A 19,200-nucleotide genomic window follows, 5' to 3' on the forward strand; every position below is an offset into this window, starting at 1 on the left:
AAAGTATATATATTCTTGATCAGCGTAAAATTCTAAGACGATTTAGCCCTGTCCGTCTGTTGTAATCACGCTACAGTCTAAACGAATTAAGATAGGAAGCTAAAATTTTGCACAGATCTCTCTTTTGTCTGCAAGCAGGTCAAGTTCGAAGATGGGCTATATCGGTCCACGATATCGTATAGCCCCCATATAACGGTACCCCCGATATTCGGTATTTTGATGATTTTACCCACATTTTTCAACGGAATTGTCTGAAAATCCACACAAGGAATTCCTTGTGGGTACTTTATACCTCGGCAGAGAATTGTCCATATAAGTCCACGATATCGTATAGCCCCCATATAACGGTACCCCCCGATATTCGGTATTTTGATGATTTTACCCACATTTTTCAACGGAATTGTCTGAAAATCCACACAAGGAGTTCCTTGTGGGTACTTTATACCTCGGCAGAGAATTATTTATATAGGTCCACGATATCGTATAGCCCCCATGTAACGGTACCCCCCGATATTCGGTATTTTGATGATTTTACCCACATTTTTCAACGGAATTGTCTGAAAATCCACACAAGGAGTTCCTTGTGGGTACTTTATACCTCGGCAGAGAATTGTTTTTATAGGTCCACAATATCGTATAGCCCCCATATAACGGTACCCCCCGATGTTCGGTATTTTGATGATTTTACCCACATTTTTGATCGGAATTGTCTGAAAATCCACACAAGGAGTTCCTTGTGGGTACTTATACCTCGGCAGAGAATTATTTATATAGGTCCACAATATCGTATAGCCCCCATATAACGGTACCCCCCGATATTCGGTATTTTGATGATTTTACCCACATTTTTCAACGGAATTGTCTGAAAATCCACACAAGGAGTTCCTTTCGGGTACTTTATACCTCGGCAGAGAACTGTCCATATAGGTCCACGATATCGTATAGCCCCCATGTAACGGTACCCCCCGATATTCGGTATTTTGATGATTTTACCCACATTTTTCAACGGAATTGTCTGAAAATCCACACAAGGAGTTCCTTGTGGGTACTTTATACCTCGGCAGAGAATTATCTATATAGGTCCACGATATCGTATAGCCCCCATGTAACGGTACCCCCCGATATTCGGTATTTTGATGATTTTACCCACATTTTTCAACGGAATTGTCTGAAAATCCACACAAGGAGTTCCTTGTGGGTACTTTGTACCTCGGCAGAGAATTGTTTATATAGGTCCACAATATCGTATAGCCCCCATATAACGGTACCCCCCGATGTTCGGTATTTTGATGATTTTACCCACATTTTTGAATTGTCTGAAAATCCACACAAGGAGTTCCTTGTGGGTACTTTATACCTCGGCAGAGAATTATTTATATAGGTCAACAATATCGTATAGCCCCCATATAACGGTACCCCCCGATATTCGGTATTTTGATGATTTTACCCACATTTTTCAACGGAATTGTCTGAAAATTCACACAAGGAGTTCCTTGTGGGTTATCTATATAGGTCCACAATATCGTATAGCCCCCATATAACGGTACCGCCCAATATTCGGTATTTTGCTGATTTTACCCACATTTTTCAACGGAATTGTCTGAAAATCCACACAAGGAGTTCCTTTCGGGTACTTTATACCTCGGCAGAGAATTGTCCATATAGGTCCATGATATCGTATAGCACCATGTAACGGTACCCCCCGATGTTCGGTATTTTGATGATTTTACCCACATTTTTCAACGGAATTGTCTGAAAATCCACACAAGGAGTTCCTTGTGGGTACTTTATACCTCGGCAGAGAATTGTCCATATAGGTCCACGATATCGTATAGCCCCCATGTAACGGTACCCCCCGATATTCGGTATTTTGATGATTTTACCCACATTTTTCAACGGAATTGTCTGAAAATCCACACAAGGAGTTCCTTGTGGGTACTTTATACCTCGGCAGAGAATTGTCCATATAGGTCCACGATATCGTATAGCCCCCATGTAACGGTACCCCCCCGATATTCGGTGTTTTGATGATTTTACCCACATTTTTCAACGGAATTGTCTGAAAATCCACACAAGGAGTTCCTTGTGGGTACTTTATACCTCGGCAGAGAAATATTTATATAGGTCCACAATATCGTATAGCCCCCATATAACGGTACCCCCGATATTTGGTATTTTGATGATTTTACCCACATTTTTCAACGGAATTGTCTAAAAATCCACACAAAGAGTTCCTTGTGGGTACTTTATACCTCGGCAGAGAATTATCTATATAGGTCCATAATATCGTATAGCCCCCATATAACGGTACCCCCCGATATTCGGTATTTTGATGATTTTACCCACATTTTTTTTAACGGAATTGTCTGAAAATCCACACAAGGAGTTCCTTGTGGGTACTTTATACCTCGGCAGAGAATTATCTATATAGGTCCACAATATCGTGTAGCCCCGATGTAACGGTACCCCCCGATATTCGGTATTTTGATGATTTTACCCGCATTTTTCAACGGAATTGTCTGAAAATCCACACAAAGAGTTCCTTGTGGGTACTTTATAAATCGGAAGAGAATTATCTATATAGGTCCACAATATCGTATAGCCCCCATATAACGGTACCCCCCCGATATTCGGTATTTTGCTGATTTTACCCACATTTTTGAACGGAATTGTCTGAAAATCCACACAAGTAGTTCCTTGTGGGTACTTTATAACTCGGCAGAGAATTATCTATATAGGTCCACGATATCGTATAGCCCCCATGTAACGGTACCCCCCCGATATTCGGTGTTTTGATGATTTTACCCACATTTTTTAACGGAATTGTCTGAAAATCCACACAAGGAGTTCCTTGTAGGTACTTTATACCTCGGCAGAGAATTATCTATATAGGTCCACAATATCGTATAGCCCCCATATAACGGTACCCCCGATATTTGGTATTTTGATGATTTTACCCACATTTGTCAACGGAATTGTCTGAAAATCCACAAAAGGAGTCCCTTGTGGGCATTTTACCTCCTCAAAATGAAGTGTCTATATAGGTCCACGATATCGTATATCCCCCATATAACTGTAACCTCCGATATTCGGTATTTTGATGATATTAGCCACGCTTTTCAATGGAATTATCTTAAAATCAACACAAGTAGTTCCTTGTGAGTACTTCACCCCCTGAGAGAGAATTGTCTATACAGATCCACGATATCGTATATCCCCCATATAACGGTACCTCCCGATATTCGGTATTGTATGATTTGACCCACACTTTCATCGGAATTGTCTGAAAATCCACACAAGGAGTTCCTTGTGGGTACTTTATACCTCGGCAGAGAATTATCTATATAGGTCCACGATATTGTATAGCCCTCATATAACGGTACCCCCGATATTGGGTATTTTGATGTTTTTAGCCATATTTTTCAACGGAATGGTCACAAGGGGTTCTTTGTACACAAGGGGTTCTTTGTGAGCACTTTACCCACCGACAGAGAATTCTCTATATAGGTTAACGATAACGTATAGCTCCCATATAACGGTACCCCGCGATATTCGGTATTTTGATGATTTTAGCCACATTTTCCAATCGTATTGTCTAAAAATCCACACACGGAGTTCCTTGTGAGTACTTTACACGCAGACATAGATTTGTCTTTATAGGTCCACAATATCGTATATCCCCCCATATATCGGCACCTTCCTATATTAGATATTTTAAAGATTTTAAAAGAATTTTTATTGGATTTTATTTTTTTGAAAATTTTCTAATTCGTTCCAAATGGTGGAGGGTATTCAAAGTTCGACCCGGCCTTACTTACTTCTTTTTTACTTGTTTTAATTCACAAAAAAAAATTTAAGGGAAGGACTACTACTGTTTTCCTTTTCCACACCACTATGAAATAATGGCGCTTTTAGCCTTTCTGTGCTTTATATATGGTCCCCAAGGACGCTCAACCAAACTTTCCCTCTTTTTCACAATTGTCCCACAATTTCCCTGACATTTATTATTTATCTTTATCAGGTGTTCTACCTACCCACTATTATCCCCAGTGTTGTATTTTTGCCACACATCTCTCATGTTGTCAAAAAAACTATGAGACTTGACATCACTTTTGAAGATTTAGCTGGCCGCCCAGCGTATCCGGTTCTCTTTTTTGACTGGCGTTCAGGACGTTCGGTGGATCAAATTCCACATTATAAAAAATTATAATTATGGGGATGAACGCAACAGGGTGGCTAAAGACAAGTTAAGGACTTTAATTAGATACTCAACTCCCGGCGTATCTCGGGGTGCTCGACAAATTGGCGGTTAAAACAGCCAGAGCACCTTTTCGGATCAGACTGACTGTTGTTGTGTTATACTCCTGTACCAACCTGACTCGGGGATCAGTAGGGTTGGTATGTCGGAGCTCATCTCGCTCATTAGCTAATCCCGCTGCCTCTGCTAGGAAATTTGGTCTTACTTCTGGTATTCGACCAGCAGGTATGTAGCGAGCGGCTGCAGCTTTCATAATGTTTCGGATAATCCTTTCAGCTACCCGAACATAAGAAGGATTGGACAGTTCTCTGAAGTGAAGGTTGGTGAACTCTCTGAACTCAGGCCAGTGGGCTTTTCCATGGTTGAGGAAAGTGCGGCGTTCAGAGGTTATGAAATCGGGCGATCTGCTGATGGAGACGATTATCGGGAGATGGTCTGAGCCAAGAGAAATGACGGGTTGCCAAGTCACGTCTTTTATCATACCGGGTGACACAATGGTTAAATCTGGCGAACTGTGACACTCTCCTCTTATTCGGGTGGGGGCATCCTCGTTTACTGTGCAAAATGTGGAGCAGTCAATCTGCTCTGCCAACGCTTATCCCCTCTGGTCATTACCTAGGACGGAATGCCACAACTCATGGTGGGCATTGAAGTCCTCTAGTACCAGGCGGTTATTGCCTTCCAAAAGTGGGCTTATATTAGGCAAGTAACGCGGTTCACAGCTATTAACCGGCGGGATATACACATTAAGCACCTCTACCTCGGCAGTACCACACTTGACTGCTACCCCCATACACTCCATGTACGGGTCACTACATGGAGACTACCTCAAGCGAGATAGGTATGTATTGAACAGAATGGTGTAACAGGAACGCTAATCCCCCACCTCCATTTCTGGTGCGATCTTTCCTCAATACGTTGTAACCATTGAAACGTTGAAAGCAACAATTTTCATTGAGCTTGGTTTCCTGCACCGCTGCGATATTAATATTCCTCCGATTCATAAAATCCACTATCTCATCAATTTTACCTCGGAGTCCGTTGCAATTAAACTGCAAGAATGATGCATTGTCCGGAATTGGAACAGCAACATGTGGCGTTAGGTGCTGCAGTAAAGGTTGCTGTTCTGGAGACTGCGGGGGAGTTCCATACTCCGACGACGACAAGGTCGTGGACTCACTGGGGACTACGTTGGTACAGCACGAAGCAACATAGTCCCTATCGCTATAGTCTCGAAACAGGGTTAAACCATTACATCGCGCCGAGACTGATCTATGGTGGATGGTGTTTTGGCAAACCGTACAGAACCATGGTCCGGGGTTTTCCTCAAGCCCGGCACGGACCAAAAGAATCCGGAGCAAGCATTCCGGGATGTGCTGCTCCCAATACAGAAAAATAGACAAACACGAACATGTATACACTGGGTTGGCAGCCGCTGGCCAAAATTGGAGTGTTGTTGTTTCGGGGACATAATTGGTTCAAGTGTTTCCATTACCCTAAGGTGGAGGGTATTAAAAGTTCGGCCCGGTCGAACTTAATGGTTTTTTTACTTGTTTTATTTGGAATTATTACATTCACCACATAAACAAAAGTTATGTAAAATACTATGCTTATAACTCAAGAGCAGTTTGACGGATTTTGATAATTCATACATAATTCGGAATGGTATCTTGACAAAAAAAAAAAAAAAAATCGGATGAAAATATGCCAAAAAAAAAACTGAATGAAAAAAATAATTTTGGCGTAATTTTTTTTCAATTTGCCATTTTATATTGAAGTCTACATTTTTTATCGTTTTGAATTCTGAATGAATAATATTAAGAATGAAATGATTGCGCAATACGTTGTTAAAGTGCGATCTTTCATGTATAAAATTGGCATCTAGCTTTCAACTCCAGGACCTACATCGTGCTTTAGCAGGAAAATGCGAACACATTAAAAAAAAAACAAAAATGACCGACAAAGCGTTATGGGCTCATTTGAAAAGGTGGACCGACTTCTCTCATATGACAATAATCCGTCCAATGAGAATTAAAAATGCAAAATTCATTGAGACTGCCATCACTGAAATACCGAATAGTAAGGATGCAAGATAGTAGAGCGAATTGGATATTTAGTAAGAAAATTATTTGTATCCTTCCAGAAATACTTCCTTAACTTTCAAGATACCTTAAATCGCTTTTGCAGGTCATCATATGGGCCATAACCTCCGTATAAGGGTACAAACTGATTTAAAGTACATTTTACATTTTAACTATATTTTTATACCCTCCACCTTGGAAAGGAGGGTATATTAACTTTGTCATTTCGTTTGTAACATCCTTAAATATTCGTCGTAGACCCCATAAAGTATATATATTCATAATCAGCATAAAATTCTGTCCGTCTGCCTGTTGAAATCACGATACAGCCCACATTATTTGAGCGCCAAAATTTAGCAGAGCTATTCGTATTGTGTCTAGGATGGTTGGTATTGAAAATGAGATATATCGGTCCACGTTCTGGTATAGTCCCCATATAACGGTACCTCCCGATATTCGGTATTTTGATTATTTATGCCACATTTTTTCACGGATTTGTCTGAAAATTGGTACTTGTAGGTCACAATGGGTCCCTGTGCTTGTGGCAAAACATTGCATGTATGGGTCCACGTTTTGGTATAGCCCCCATATAAAGGTACCTCCCGATATTCGGTATTTTAATTTTTTTGCCACATTTTTTCACTGATTTGTCTAAAAATTGGTATTTGTGGGTCATAATGGGTTCTAGTTCGTCTGGCGAGTCATTGTAATTATAGGTCCACGTTTTGATATAGTCCCGATATTCAGTATTTTGATGATTTATGCCACATTTTTTCAAGAATTTCTCTAAAAATTTTGTAGTTGTAGATCATAATGGGTCCCAGTTTGTGTGGCGAGTCATTGTAATTATAGGACCACGTTTTGGTATAGCCCCCATACAACGGTACCTCCCGATATTCGGTAATTTGACGATTTTTGCCACATTTTTTCACGGATTTGTCTGAAAATTGGTATTTGTAGGTCATAATGGGTTCTAGCTCCTTTGGCGAAACATTGTATGTGTAGGTCCACGATTTGGTATAGCCTCCATATATCGGTACCTCCCGATATTCGGCATTTTAATGGTTTTTGAAACATTTCTTCTAATTTTTCCCTTAACCCTAAGGTGGATGGTATTAAAAGTTAGGCCCGGCCGAACTTAATGTTTTTTACTTGTTTATACTAATTTCGGCAAATGTTAATTATTTGGGTAGAAACCATCCTTGCAAAAAAAGATCACTTTTTGGTATAACCATGATTTAAGCTATCCCGAACGTGGACACTTTTTTATTTCATTTGCCTCTTGTCATAAAGTTTTTAATTTTCTGAGAAAGGCCCATCTTAATCTTGACCACATTCATAAATTGATGTGGCTAAAAAATTATATTTAGCCTTCTCTGGGCTATACAACCATCTTAAAGATAATTGTTCACATAGGCATTTACTTAAGTATAGTCCCCACATTAGTGTACCCCCAAGGCCACTTTCCCAACCAATGTGTTGTCAGAAAAGAACATTTTGTATTCTTTTGAATTTGTAACCCCCAAGAGAATATTGGTTGGGAACGTAGATTTGGGATATGAAATAAACTTCAAAATGTCAAACTTGGGCTCATTCAGCCGGAAATTGTGGCAGAAACATGAAAAAATTAGAAAGTAGCGCGGGACCGAACATTTGTTTAATCGTTACTGAATTATACTGTGATGAAAAATATGGACTGTGATGAAAAATATGGACTGACAAAAAATTAAGAGTAAAAAAAATTAAAAGTAGTTATCTTTGATTATTCTGAAATCATTCTGTCCTTAATTATGAGATAGACAAAACTAGATACCATATGGGAGCTATAGCTATATCTAAACCGATTTTCACAAAATGGCATGTACTTGCTTCTGGACTGAATTCGGTTGGATGTGCCAAAACTCGGGCCATTCGGCCATTTGGTGCGCAATTAACACGAGATCGGTTGAATATATGTAGGAGCTATATCTTAATCTGATCCGATTATCACCAATTTCAATAGGGTTCGTCCTTGGGCCAAAAAAATATTGTTTGAAATTTTTTTTTTCACAAGAATACAAGGACAGACGGATGGACGGACTAACATACATCGACTCAAAAAGTTATTCTGTGAAGATCCTCAAAAGTAACTATGGGTCTATCTCGCTTTCTTCTTCATGTTACAAACAAATCCGCAGAGTCATAATACCCTTACTACTATGTGTTCTAGGGTATAAAAACTAGAATCATCAAATTTATAAGCCATAAATTTGTTATTTTTTAGCTTTTCTGCAATTGCAAGCCAACATTTTTAAGAAAGTTTAAGTTTTTTAAGAGAAATGTCATAAGTTTAAACAGTGGAGAAAATCCGGCAATAAATGTTTCTTTAAGTTGTACCTAAAAGTTTGAAGACACATTTCTTAGAAAAATACCCTGTAATTTATAATTATAATTCCAAATGAGAAGAATGTTCATCTTAGAAATTAGTCAATATAGATGTAGGTTTGGCTAGGGTTTATTTTTTAAAACCGTTCCATTCTGTGAACTAAAGTGCCTGAATTTTCAGAACTTAAAGTGTAAATTAAAGCAGAATAACACTAAAAGAATCTTTTTTATGAGTATTCAACCGAAGTGCTTGTTATTTGATATTTTGAGTTATCAGTGGGTGAAAAATATTCAACCAATAATTATTCAATGCATTTAAAGTATATGATTTATAAGATTGAGTGGTGTTATTATATCACAACTCAATCTGTGTAATATTAGTACATATTTTTTTTAGTTTGGTTTAATGATAACAAGCAAAAAAGCTGTAAGTTCGGCCGGGCCGAACTTTTAATACCCTCCACCGGGCCGGGCCGAACATTTTTTCACTGATTTGTCTAAAAATTGGTATTTGTGGGTCATAATGGGTTCTAGTTCGTCTGGCGAGTCATTGTAATTATAGGTCCACGTTTTGATATAGTCCCGATATTCAGTATTTTGATGATTTATGCCACATTTTTTCAAGAATTTCTCTAAAAATTTTGTAGTTGTAGATCATAATGGGTCCCAGTTTGTGTGGCGAGTCATTGTAATTATAGGACCACGTTTTGGTATAGCCCCCATATAACGGTACCTCCCGATATTCGGTAATTTGACGATTTTTGCCACATTTTTTCACGGATTTGTCTGAAAATTGGTATTTGTAGGTCATAATGGGTTCTAGCTCCTTTGGCGAAACATTGTATGTGTAGGTCCACGATTTGGTATAGCCTCCATATATCGGTACCTCCCGATATTCGGCATTTTAATGGTTTTTGAAACATTTCTTCTAATTTTTCCCTTAACCCTAAGGTGGATGGTATTAAAAGTTAGGCCCGGCCGAACTTAATGTTTTTTACTTGTTTATACTAATTTCGGCAAATGTTAATTATTTGGGTAGAAACCATCCTTGCAAAAAAAGATCACTTTTTGGTATAACCATGATTTAAGCTATCCCGAACGTGGACACTTTTTTATTTCATTTGCCTCTTGTCATAAAGTTTTTAATTTTCTGAGAAAGGCCCATCTTAATCTTGACCACATTCATAAATTGATGTGGCTAAAAAATTATATTTAGCCTTCTCTGGGCTATACAACCATCTTAAAGATAATTGTTCACATAGGCATTTACTTAAGTATAGTCCCCACATTAGTGTACCCCCAAGGCCACTTTCCCAACCAATGTGTTGTCAGAAAAGAACATTTTGTATTCTTTTGAATTTGTAACCCCCAAGAGAATATTGGTTGGGAACGTAGATTTGGGATATGAAATAAACTTCAAAATGTCAAACTTGGGCTCATTCAGCCGGAAATTGTGGCAGAAACATGAAAAAATTAGAAAGTAGCGCGGGACCGAACATTTGTTTAATCGTTACTGAATTATACTGTGATGAAAAATATGGACTGTGATGAAAAATATGGACTGACAAAAAATTAAGAGTAAAAAAAATTAAAAGTAGTTATCTTTGATTATTCTGAAATCATTCTGTCCTTAATTATGAGATAGACAAAACTAGATACCATATGGGAGCTATAGCTATATCTAAACCGATTTTCACAAAATTGCATGTACTTGCTTCTGGACTGAATTCGGTTGGATGTGCCAAAACTCGGGCCATTCGGCCATTTGGTGCGCAATTAACACGAGATCGGTTGAATATATGTAGGAGCTATATCTTAATCTGATCCGATTATCACCAATTTCAATAGGGTTCGTCCTTGGGCCAAAAAATATTGTTTGAATTTTTTTTTTTCACAAGAATACAAGGACAGACGGATGGACGGACTAACATACATCGACTCAAAAAGTTATTCTGTGAAGATCCTCAAAAGTAACTATGGGTCTATCTCGCTTTCTTCTTCATGTTACAAACAAATCCGCAGAGTCATAATACCCTTACTACTATGTGTTCTAGGGTATAAAAACTAGAATCATCAAATTTATAAGCCATAAATTTGTTATTTTTTAGCTTTTCTGCAATTGCAAGCCAACATTTTTAAGAAAGTTTAAGTTTTTTAAGAGAAATGTCATAAGTTTAAACAGTGGAGAAAATCCGGCAATAAATGTTTCTTTAAGTTGTACCTAAAAGTTTGAAGACACATTTCTTAGAAAAATACCCTGTAATTTATAATTATAATTCCAAATGAGAAGAATGTTCATCTTAGAAATTAGTCAATATAGATGTAGGTTTGGCTAGGGTTTATTTTTTAAAACCGTTCCATTCTGTGAACTAAAGTGCCTGAATTTTCAGAACTTAAAGTGTAAATTAAAGCAGAATAACACTAAAAGAATCTTTTTTATGAGTATTCAACCGAAGTGCTTGTTATTTGATATTTTGAGTTATCAGTGGGTGAAAAATATTCAACCAATAATTATTCAATGCATTTAAAGTATATGATTTATAAGATTGAGTGGTGTTATTATATCACAACTCAATCTGTGTAATATTAGTACATATTTTTTTTAGTTTGGTTTAATGATAACAAGCAAAAAAGCTGTAAGTTCGGCCGGGCCGAACTTTTAATACCCTCCACCGGGCCGGGCCGAACTTTTAATACCCTCCACAAATTTGGCAATTTCCAAAAAATAAAATCCGTTAAAAACTCTGTTAAAATCTTAAGAATACCGAGTTCTTATACGACGACGTGGGGCTGCATAGGCGTATTTTGTCATAAGTTATTACAATAATTTAAATGTGAAATTTGAAGAAAAATGTGTTTATAATGTAGTTAAAATCATTAAAATACCGAATATGGGGGGGGGGGGGGGGGTACCGTTATATGGGGGCTATTCGAAAACGTGGACCTGCACAGACAATTTTCTGGCATGGGCTGAAGTATCCATTACCAACTTCACATGCGAAATTTGAAACAATCCCGATAAATAATGTCGCTAAAATCATCAAAATACCGAATATCGGGGGGTACGGTATATGGGGCTATATGAAGATGTGGACCTGCACAGAAAATTGTCTGTCTTAGGCCGTAGTATCCATTACGAACTTCAAATACCAAATTTGGAACGATTTCGCTAAATAATGTCGCTTAAATCATAAAAATACCGAAAATCGGGGGGTACCCTTATATGGGGGCTATACGAAGACGTGGACCTACATGGCTCATTTTTTGATTTAGGATTTAGTATCTATTACGAACTTCAAATACCAAATTTGAAACGATTCCGGTAAAGAATCTCGCTAAAATTATCAAAATACCGAATATCGGCGGGTACCGTTATATGGGGGCTACACGAAGACGTGGACCTGCACAGATAATTTTCTGTCTTAGGCTGTAGTAGTCATTACGAACTTCAAATGCCAAATTTGAAACAATCCCGGTGAATAATGTCGCTAAAATCATCAAAATACTGAATATCGGGAGGTACAGTTATATGGGGGCTATATGATAACTTGGACCTACATGGCCCATTTACGAACTTAACCTGCCTATTGGCAAAATATACATGTGTGCAAAATTTTAGCCTTCTATCTCAATTTGTTCGAAAGATAGCGTGATTACAACAGACAGACAGACGGACAGACAGACAGACAGACAGACAGACATGGCTAAATCGTCTTAGAATTTCACGCTGATCAAGAATATATATAATTTGTTGGGTCTGACATGAGTATTTCGAGGAGTTACAAACGGAATGAGAAAATTAATATACCCTCCATAGTATGGTGGAGGGTATAAAAATAATTGTATCTATTGATTACGGATATTTTGGGTTCAGATAGAAATGAAACTTTCCGTACGAAAGTGGTTGGCCCACGTTTTGATACAACCCCATTTAGATGTGTTTGTCGATTTAGGGGCGGAGCCACAACTACAATCATGTTATACACTAATCCGAACAAAAAACAAACAAGTAAAAGGCAGCTAAGTTCGGACGGGATAAACTTTTAACATCCCCCATCAGTTGGAAGGAACGTTAAAAATTTCAACAAATTCCGAAAAACGCCGTTTAAATGATGCGCTTTATACGGGGGCTATACGAAGATGCGGACCCATTAAGATCTTAAAATACGACATTCGATACAATAATGTCGCTAAATTAATCATCAAAATACCGAATAAAGGGAGGTATCGTTATATGGGGGCTGTCCGAAGACGTGAACCTGCATACGAAATTTTTAGGCCATTTACAAACTTAACCTGCCTACTGGGAAAATACACATTGGCAAAATGTTAGCCTTCTATCTAATTCGTTCGAAAGATAGAGTGATTGCAACAGACAGATAGACATACCTAAATTGTCTTAGAATTTTATGCTGATCCAGAATATACTTTGTAGATCCTATCATGAATATTTCGAGAATTATAAACGGAATGACAATGAAATATACCCTCCATTGGAGGGTATAAAAACACGCATTTAATATGTAACAAATTAATTTTTTTTTTTTGATGCGAGAGAGATTTTATACTTTTTTGCATAAAGACCTTTGAATTGTCAAAATCAGCCCAGCCGTTCTTGAGTTGTAAGCGATGTAAAGAAGAAAGCTTTCTTTTATATATACAAGGTGGCGCAAATGTAATACTCATATCAGGAAATGCTATAAACTTCGATTGGCCCATAATTGCTTAATTACAGCAAAAAAAGAAAAAAAAAAAACAAGTAAAAAAGCTGTAAGTTCGGCCGGGCCGAACTTTTAATACCCTCCACCATTTGGTACAAATTTGGCAATTTCCAAAAAATAAAATCCGTTAAAAATTCTGTTAAAATCTTAAGAATACCGAGTTCTTATACGACTACGTGGGCCTGCATAGGCATATTTTGTCATAAGTTATTACAATAATTTAAATGTGAAACTTGAAGAAAAATCTGTTTATAATGTTGTTAAAATCATTAAAATACCGAATATGGGGGGGGGGGGGGTACCGTTATATGGGGGCTATTCGAAAACGTGGACCTGCACAGACAATTTTCTGGCATGGGCTGAAGCATCCATTACGAACTTCACATGCGAAATTTGAAACAATCCCGATAAATAATGTCGCTAAAATCATCAAAATACCGAATATCGGGGGGTACGGTATATGAGGCTATAGGAAGATGTGGACCTGCACAGAAAAATTTCTGTCTTAGGCCGTAGTATCCATTACGAACTTCAAATACCAAATTTGGAACGATTTCGCTAAATAATGTCGCTTAAATCATAAAAATACCGAAAATCGGGGGGTACCCTTATATGGGGGCTATACGAAGACGTGGACCTACATGGCTCATTTTTTGATTTAGGATTTAGTATCTATTACGAACTTCAAATACCAAATTTGAAACGATTCCGGTAAATAATGTCGCTAAAATCATCAAAATCGGCGGGTATCGTTATATGGGGGCTACACGAAGACGTGGACCTGCACAGATAATTTTCTGTCCTAGGCTGTAGTAGTCATTACGAACTTCAAATGCCAAATTTGAAACAATCCCGGTGAATAATGTCGCTAAAATCATCAAAATACTGAATATCGGGAGGTACAGTTATATGGTCCTGCATAGGCAACTTTTGTCATAAATTATTACAATATTTAAATGCGAAACTTGAAGAAAAATCTGTTTATAATGTAGCTAAAATCAAAATACCGAATATGGGGGGTACCGTTATATGGGGGCTATACGAAGACGTGGACCTGCACAGACAATTTTCTGGCATGGGCTGAAGTATCCATTACGAACTTCACATACGAAATTTGAAACAATCCCTGTAAATAACGTCGCTAAAATCATTAAAATACCGAATATCGGGGGGTACCGTTATATGGGGGCTATATGAAGACGTGGACCTACATGGCTCATTTTTTGATTTAGGATGTAGTATCCATTACGAACTTCAAATACCAAATTTGAAACGATTCCGGTAAACAATGTCGCTAAAATCATCGAAAAACCGAATATCGGGGGGTACCGTTATATGGGGGCTACAGGAAGACGTGGACCTACACAGATAATTTTCTGTCTTAGGCTGTAGCACCCATTACAAACTTCAAATGCCAAATTTGAAATAATTCCGGTGAATAATGTCGCTAAAATCATCAAAATACCGAATATCGGGACGTACCGTTATATGGGGGCTATATGATTACTTGGACCTACATGGCCCATTTACGAACTTAACCTGCCTACTGGTAAAAAATACATGTGTGCAAAATTTTAGCCTTCTATCTCAATTTGTTCGAAAGATAGCGTGATTACAACAGACAGACGGACAGACGGACAGACAGACAGACAGACACACAGACAGACAGACGGACATGTTTAAATCGTCTTAGAATTTTACGCTGATCAAGAATATATATACTTTGTTGGGTCTGACATGAATATTTCGAGGAGTTACAAACGGAATGACAAAATTAATATACCCTCCATAGTATGGTGGAGGGTATAAAAAACAAAGACACAATAAATTTGAATTGAATTGAAACTAAAAAATAGTTTCTAGGCTCCTAATGTCGTAATTACAACCAAAAAACTTCGGAATGTCTGTCAAGTACATATGCTTCTACAAGCTGGTGCAAAAGTAAACTTCCAATGTTTAATTGGTAACTTTATGTAATTTTATACCCTTGTAGTACAATTTTCTAAAAATCAAGCCTTATTTCACACCTTTAACCCGAATATGTCTCTCATGTAAGATTTCAATATTCTTCCTTTAGGCATTCCGCCTAAGCGTTTATTTTCAGTCAAGCGTGCCTTGTCATATCTATATATTATATTAGGTGATACTTTATTATATGTAAACTTTATATATTAGACTAATGAATAAATAGACGTTTACAATCGAAGAAATTGTAATCAACCGATGTTTTCCCGAGCACTGTCTCTGCAATTTAAGTATGAGTAAAATTTGTTATTGATTTAACTGCACTGAACAAACAAATCTGATTATTATTCTATTTTGATAGTAAAATCGGTTAGAAAGTGTGGCTAAAGTCTTTAAATACTATAAAAATTAAGGTGTCGTTATATGGTGGCTGCACCAAAACAAGGAAGTACATATACGTCTTCCTGCTACAGTGGTTGATTTGTTGGTAGTTTAAAAAAGCCAAATTTTAAACAAATTTCCGAAAAAATGTGGGTAAAACCATAAAAATATGAAATATTTGGAAGTACCGCTATATGGGGGACATTGGTAAAAGTTGCTGGGTTTAGTGTGTAGGATATGTAATTATGCATTCATGGTCTCATATATATATATATATATATATATATATATATATATATATATATATATATATATATATATATATATATATATATATATATATATATATATATATATATATATATATATATATATATATATATATATATATATATATATATATATATATATATATATATATATCTTTATATATATATATATATATGACCATGAATATTAATAATTACATAACCTACACTCGAAACCCAGCAACTTTTGCCGATGTCCCCATATAGCGGTACTTCCAAATATTTGATATTTTGTATGGTTTTACCCACATTTTTTCGGAAATATGGGGGACACTGGTAAAGTTGCTGGGTTTAGTGTGTAGGATTTGTAATTATGCATTCATGGTCATATATATATATATATATATATATATATATATATATATATATATATATATATATATATATATATATATATATATATATATATATATATATATATATATATATATATTATATATATATATATATATATATATATATATAAATTAATTCAATGTTAATTTATTTATTTTTTTAAAAATTTGTGATTGCTGCTTACTGCAAGCAATCACGTCTTTATTGGTTAAGGTTCCGGACTACAAAGTGAATAATGAAATAAAACTACCCTAACTTATACTTTGGATTCATGCACCCAGATGATACTGGACACCTGCTCGTGTTGGCGATGGAATGTTGCTGTCTGCCTGTTGGATGTTGTTGTCAGTGTTTCGGTGGGAACTGCAGTGTCAGCAAAATGACACGCTTATACTTTGGTTGATGAATTCTTTGGGTTGCTAATGTTGAATTTGAATATGTCTGGTGTTAACTCCTCCCCTCTTAAATACAATCGTCCCGATTGTTCAAAATGAATGAATATTGTAAATGCTGGATGTTTTAGTTTCTTTCGAAGTTGTAGGTAAATTTACTTCCGCAATCTCTATTTCATCTCCTGGGGCATCTTCGATTTTCAGATTATTATTTTCGGAGTTTTTTGCATATTTTCTTCTCAGTGATATTATTGTTATAGTTGTAAGGATTATTGCAGAAACACAACCGATGCCGACTGCTAAGGTACCTTTGGTTTCCATAGATCGTATTCGTTCGATGTTCTTTACGTTCAACTGTTTAAGCAGCTCCAATGATATTACTTCTTCTAATTTGTCTTTTGGACCTTTTGGTTGCAAAAAGGCGGGAAGAGGTTTATTGGCACTTATTCCTCTTGAACTGTAACTGTGGCCATCGATTCTTATAGTGACGTTGAAATGTTTGATGAGATAAGTCCCGTTTAAAAAAATCTGCTCGTTGTCTACACTGATAGCGCCTTGATATTGGTTCAGCAAGAGCAAGTCCGATCCGATCTCTTCAATTGTTGGTATGTGTTCGTTGTTTATTTGGGTGCATTTCCCTACTCTACTTTTGAACAAATTAGTTATACAATTATCATTTCTTAATGAAATAAGCTTATCTCTATTACAAATTGTTATGTCGTAATTACTTTTACATTCTGTTTTTATTCCAAATAATTCTTTATTACATTCCAAAATTTTTTCGTATTCAATTTTATCAATTACATCTCCAGTTTTTATAGGTTTTATGAAATATACTTTACAAACTTCTTCTTGAGTTACAGGGATACTAAGGATGTACAAAATTTCTCGTTTATTTGTAACAATTTTTACGGATCCAAAAGTTAATAGTTCATCTATCGAATAAGTAGGAATATTATATTTTTCAAAAACAGTGTTTATTTGATCGATTTCGATTTTAGAAAGCAGAAATGAATTGACGATATTAGCTTTAGCCCACTGTATTGCAAACTCTACGTTTTGTAACTCTTTTTCAATAAAATTAAGTTTTCTTTCGATTTTGAATACTACTTCATCGTTCCACCCTTCCCTTTTTATTATTTCATTCGTCTTATTAGTTATTTCAGTTATTCTTTCCGAAATTAATTGGTTTATTATCAGCTGTCTATTGTTATTTTCCAAAATATTGCCAATTTTCTGTTCTAGGATCTGAAAATCATGACTATCTGGACTGCCTGCAATCCATTTCCAAGCACTTCCTATGAAGTCTATCGATCTTTTCTTTCTGTGCGGCATCAGACGGTCTAATAGTCCATTGATGTCAATTAATTGTTGCTTCATAAATGGACGGAGAGGATGGTCTAGGTTCACGAATTTGTCTAGAATGTGTTCGGTTTCACGAGTGAGGTTTTCATACTGTTCAAGATCTATTGAATGAATTACTTTAAATGTCCCGTTCTGTTTCCTTGCTATTCCATTATGAATTGAAATGAGTCTTGCGTTCGAGTAGTCGAGGATGCTGAAGTCAGCCAGGGCGTTTCCAGGAAACAATCTGTAAAATTTAGGATTTTATTAATTTCTAATATGGCTTTTGTGAATAGCCCTTCCGCTTTCGGTCAAAACGGTGGTATTCCGGTTTTCCTTAACTATTTCCTCTTTGTAACGGTCGCTTAGTTTCGTTCCTAACCTTTTGTTGTTGCTTACATAAATTAATTGTCCGGGAATATAATCCTTAACTGGTCGTTTCTTTTTGTTATGATACGTCAAGTCGTTGGCCTGTTTCTGTCTGAGTTTGTCAACAATATTCCGTCTAGTATTCTCTATGTCTTGTGGAGAAAGTCAATTGTGCGTCCAAAATACAAATCAACAGGTCTTCTATTCACCGTGGAGTGAATCGAGTGATTGTATTCATTAACAGCCCTCTCCAGTAATTCCTCAAAATTCCTGGATGTTCCATCACCTTTCAAACATCTCATTATCTCAGCGAGGGTAGAATGAAAGCGTTCTATCTGTCCGTTAGCCTCGCTCCTGTAGGATGGGGTCGTAAAAATATTTATTCCTAATTCGTCCTTCATCATGAATAATATCGAACTGGAATTTAGAGACGGTTCGTTGTCCATTACCACATTCTTCGGAACTCCGTAAGAGAATAATAATTCCCTCAGTGGTCTTCTAATAGCCTCAGTAGATCTTCCGTCTAGTATTTTCACTTTAACGTACTTTGAGAATTTGTCAATGGAGGTCAGAACTAATTTCCTATCTGTAGAGAATATATCAATATGAATAGTATGACCTGGGTAATTTGGAATAGGCGTCTCACAAAGGTAAGGTTCATTGGGATGTCTCTCGTATTTG

At 36.7% G+C, this 19,200-nt stretch overlaps 1 protein-coding gene across 4 annotated transcripts in view; it reads right to left on the bottom strand.

The window, feature by feature from the left end:
• Positions 1-19,200, bottom strand: part of LOC101894571 (homeobox protein ceh-19) — a 158,959-nt gene that overhangs the window by 20,892 nt on the left and 118,867 nt on the right. The gene's annotated exons all lie outside the window — the stretch shown is intronic.

The sequence above is a fragment of the Musca domestica genome, unplaced genomic scaffold, assembly GCF_030504385.1.
Source record: "Musca domestica strain aabys unplaced genomic scaffold, Musca_domestica.polishedcontigs.V.1.1 4, whole genome shotgun sequence".
NCBI classification, from domain to species: domain Eukaryota; kingdom Metazoa; phylum Arthropoda; class Insecta; order Diptera; family Muscidae; genus Musca; species Musca domestica.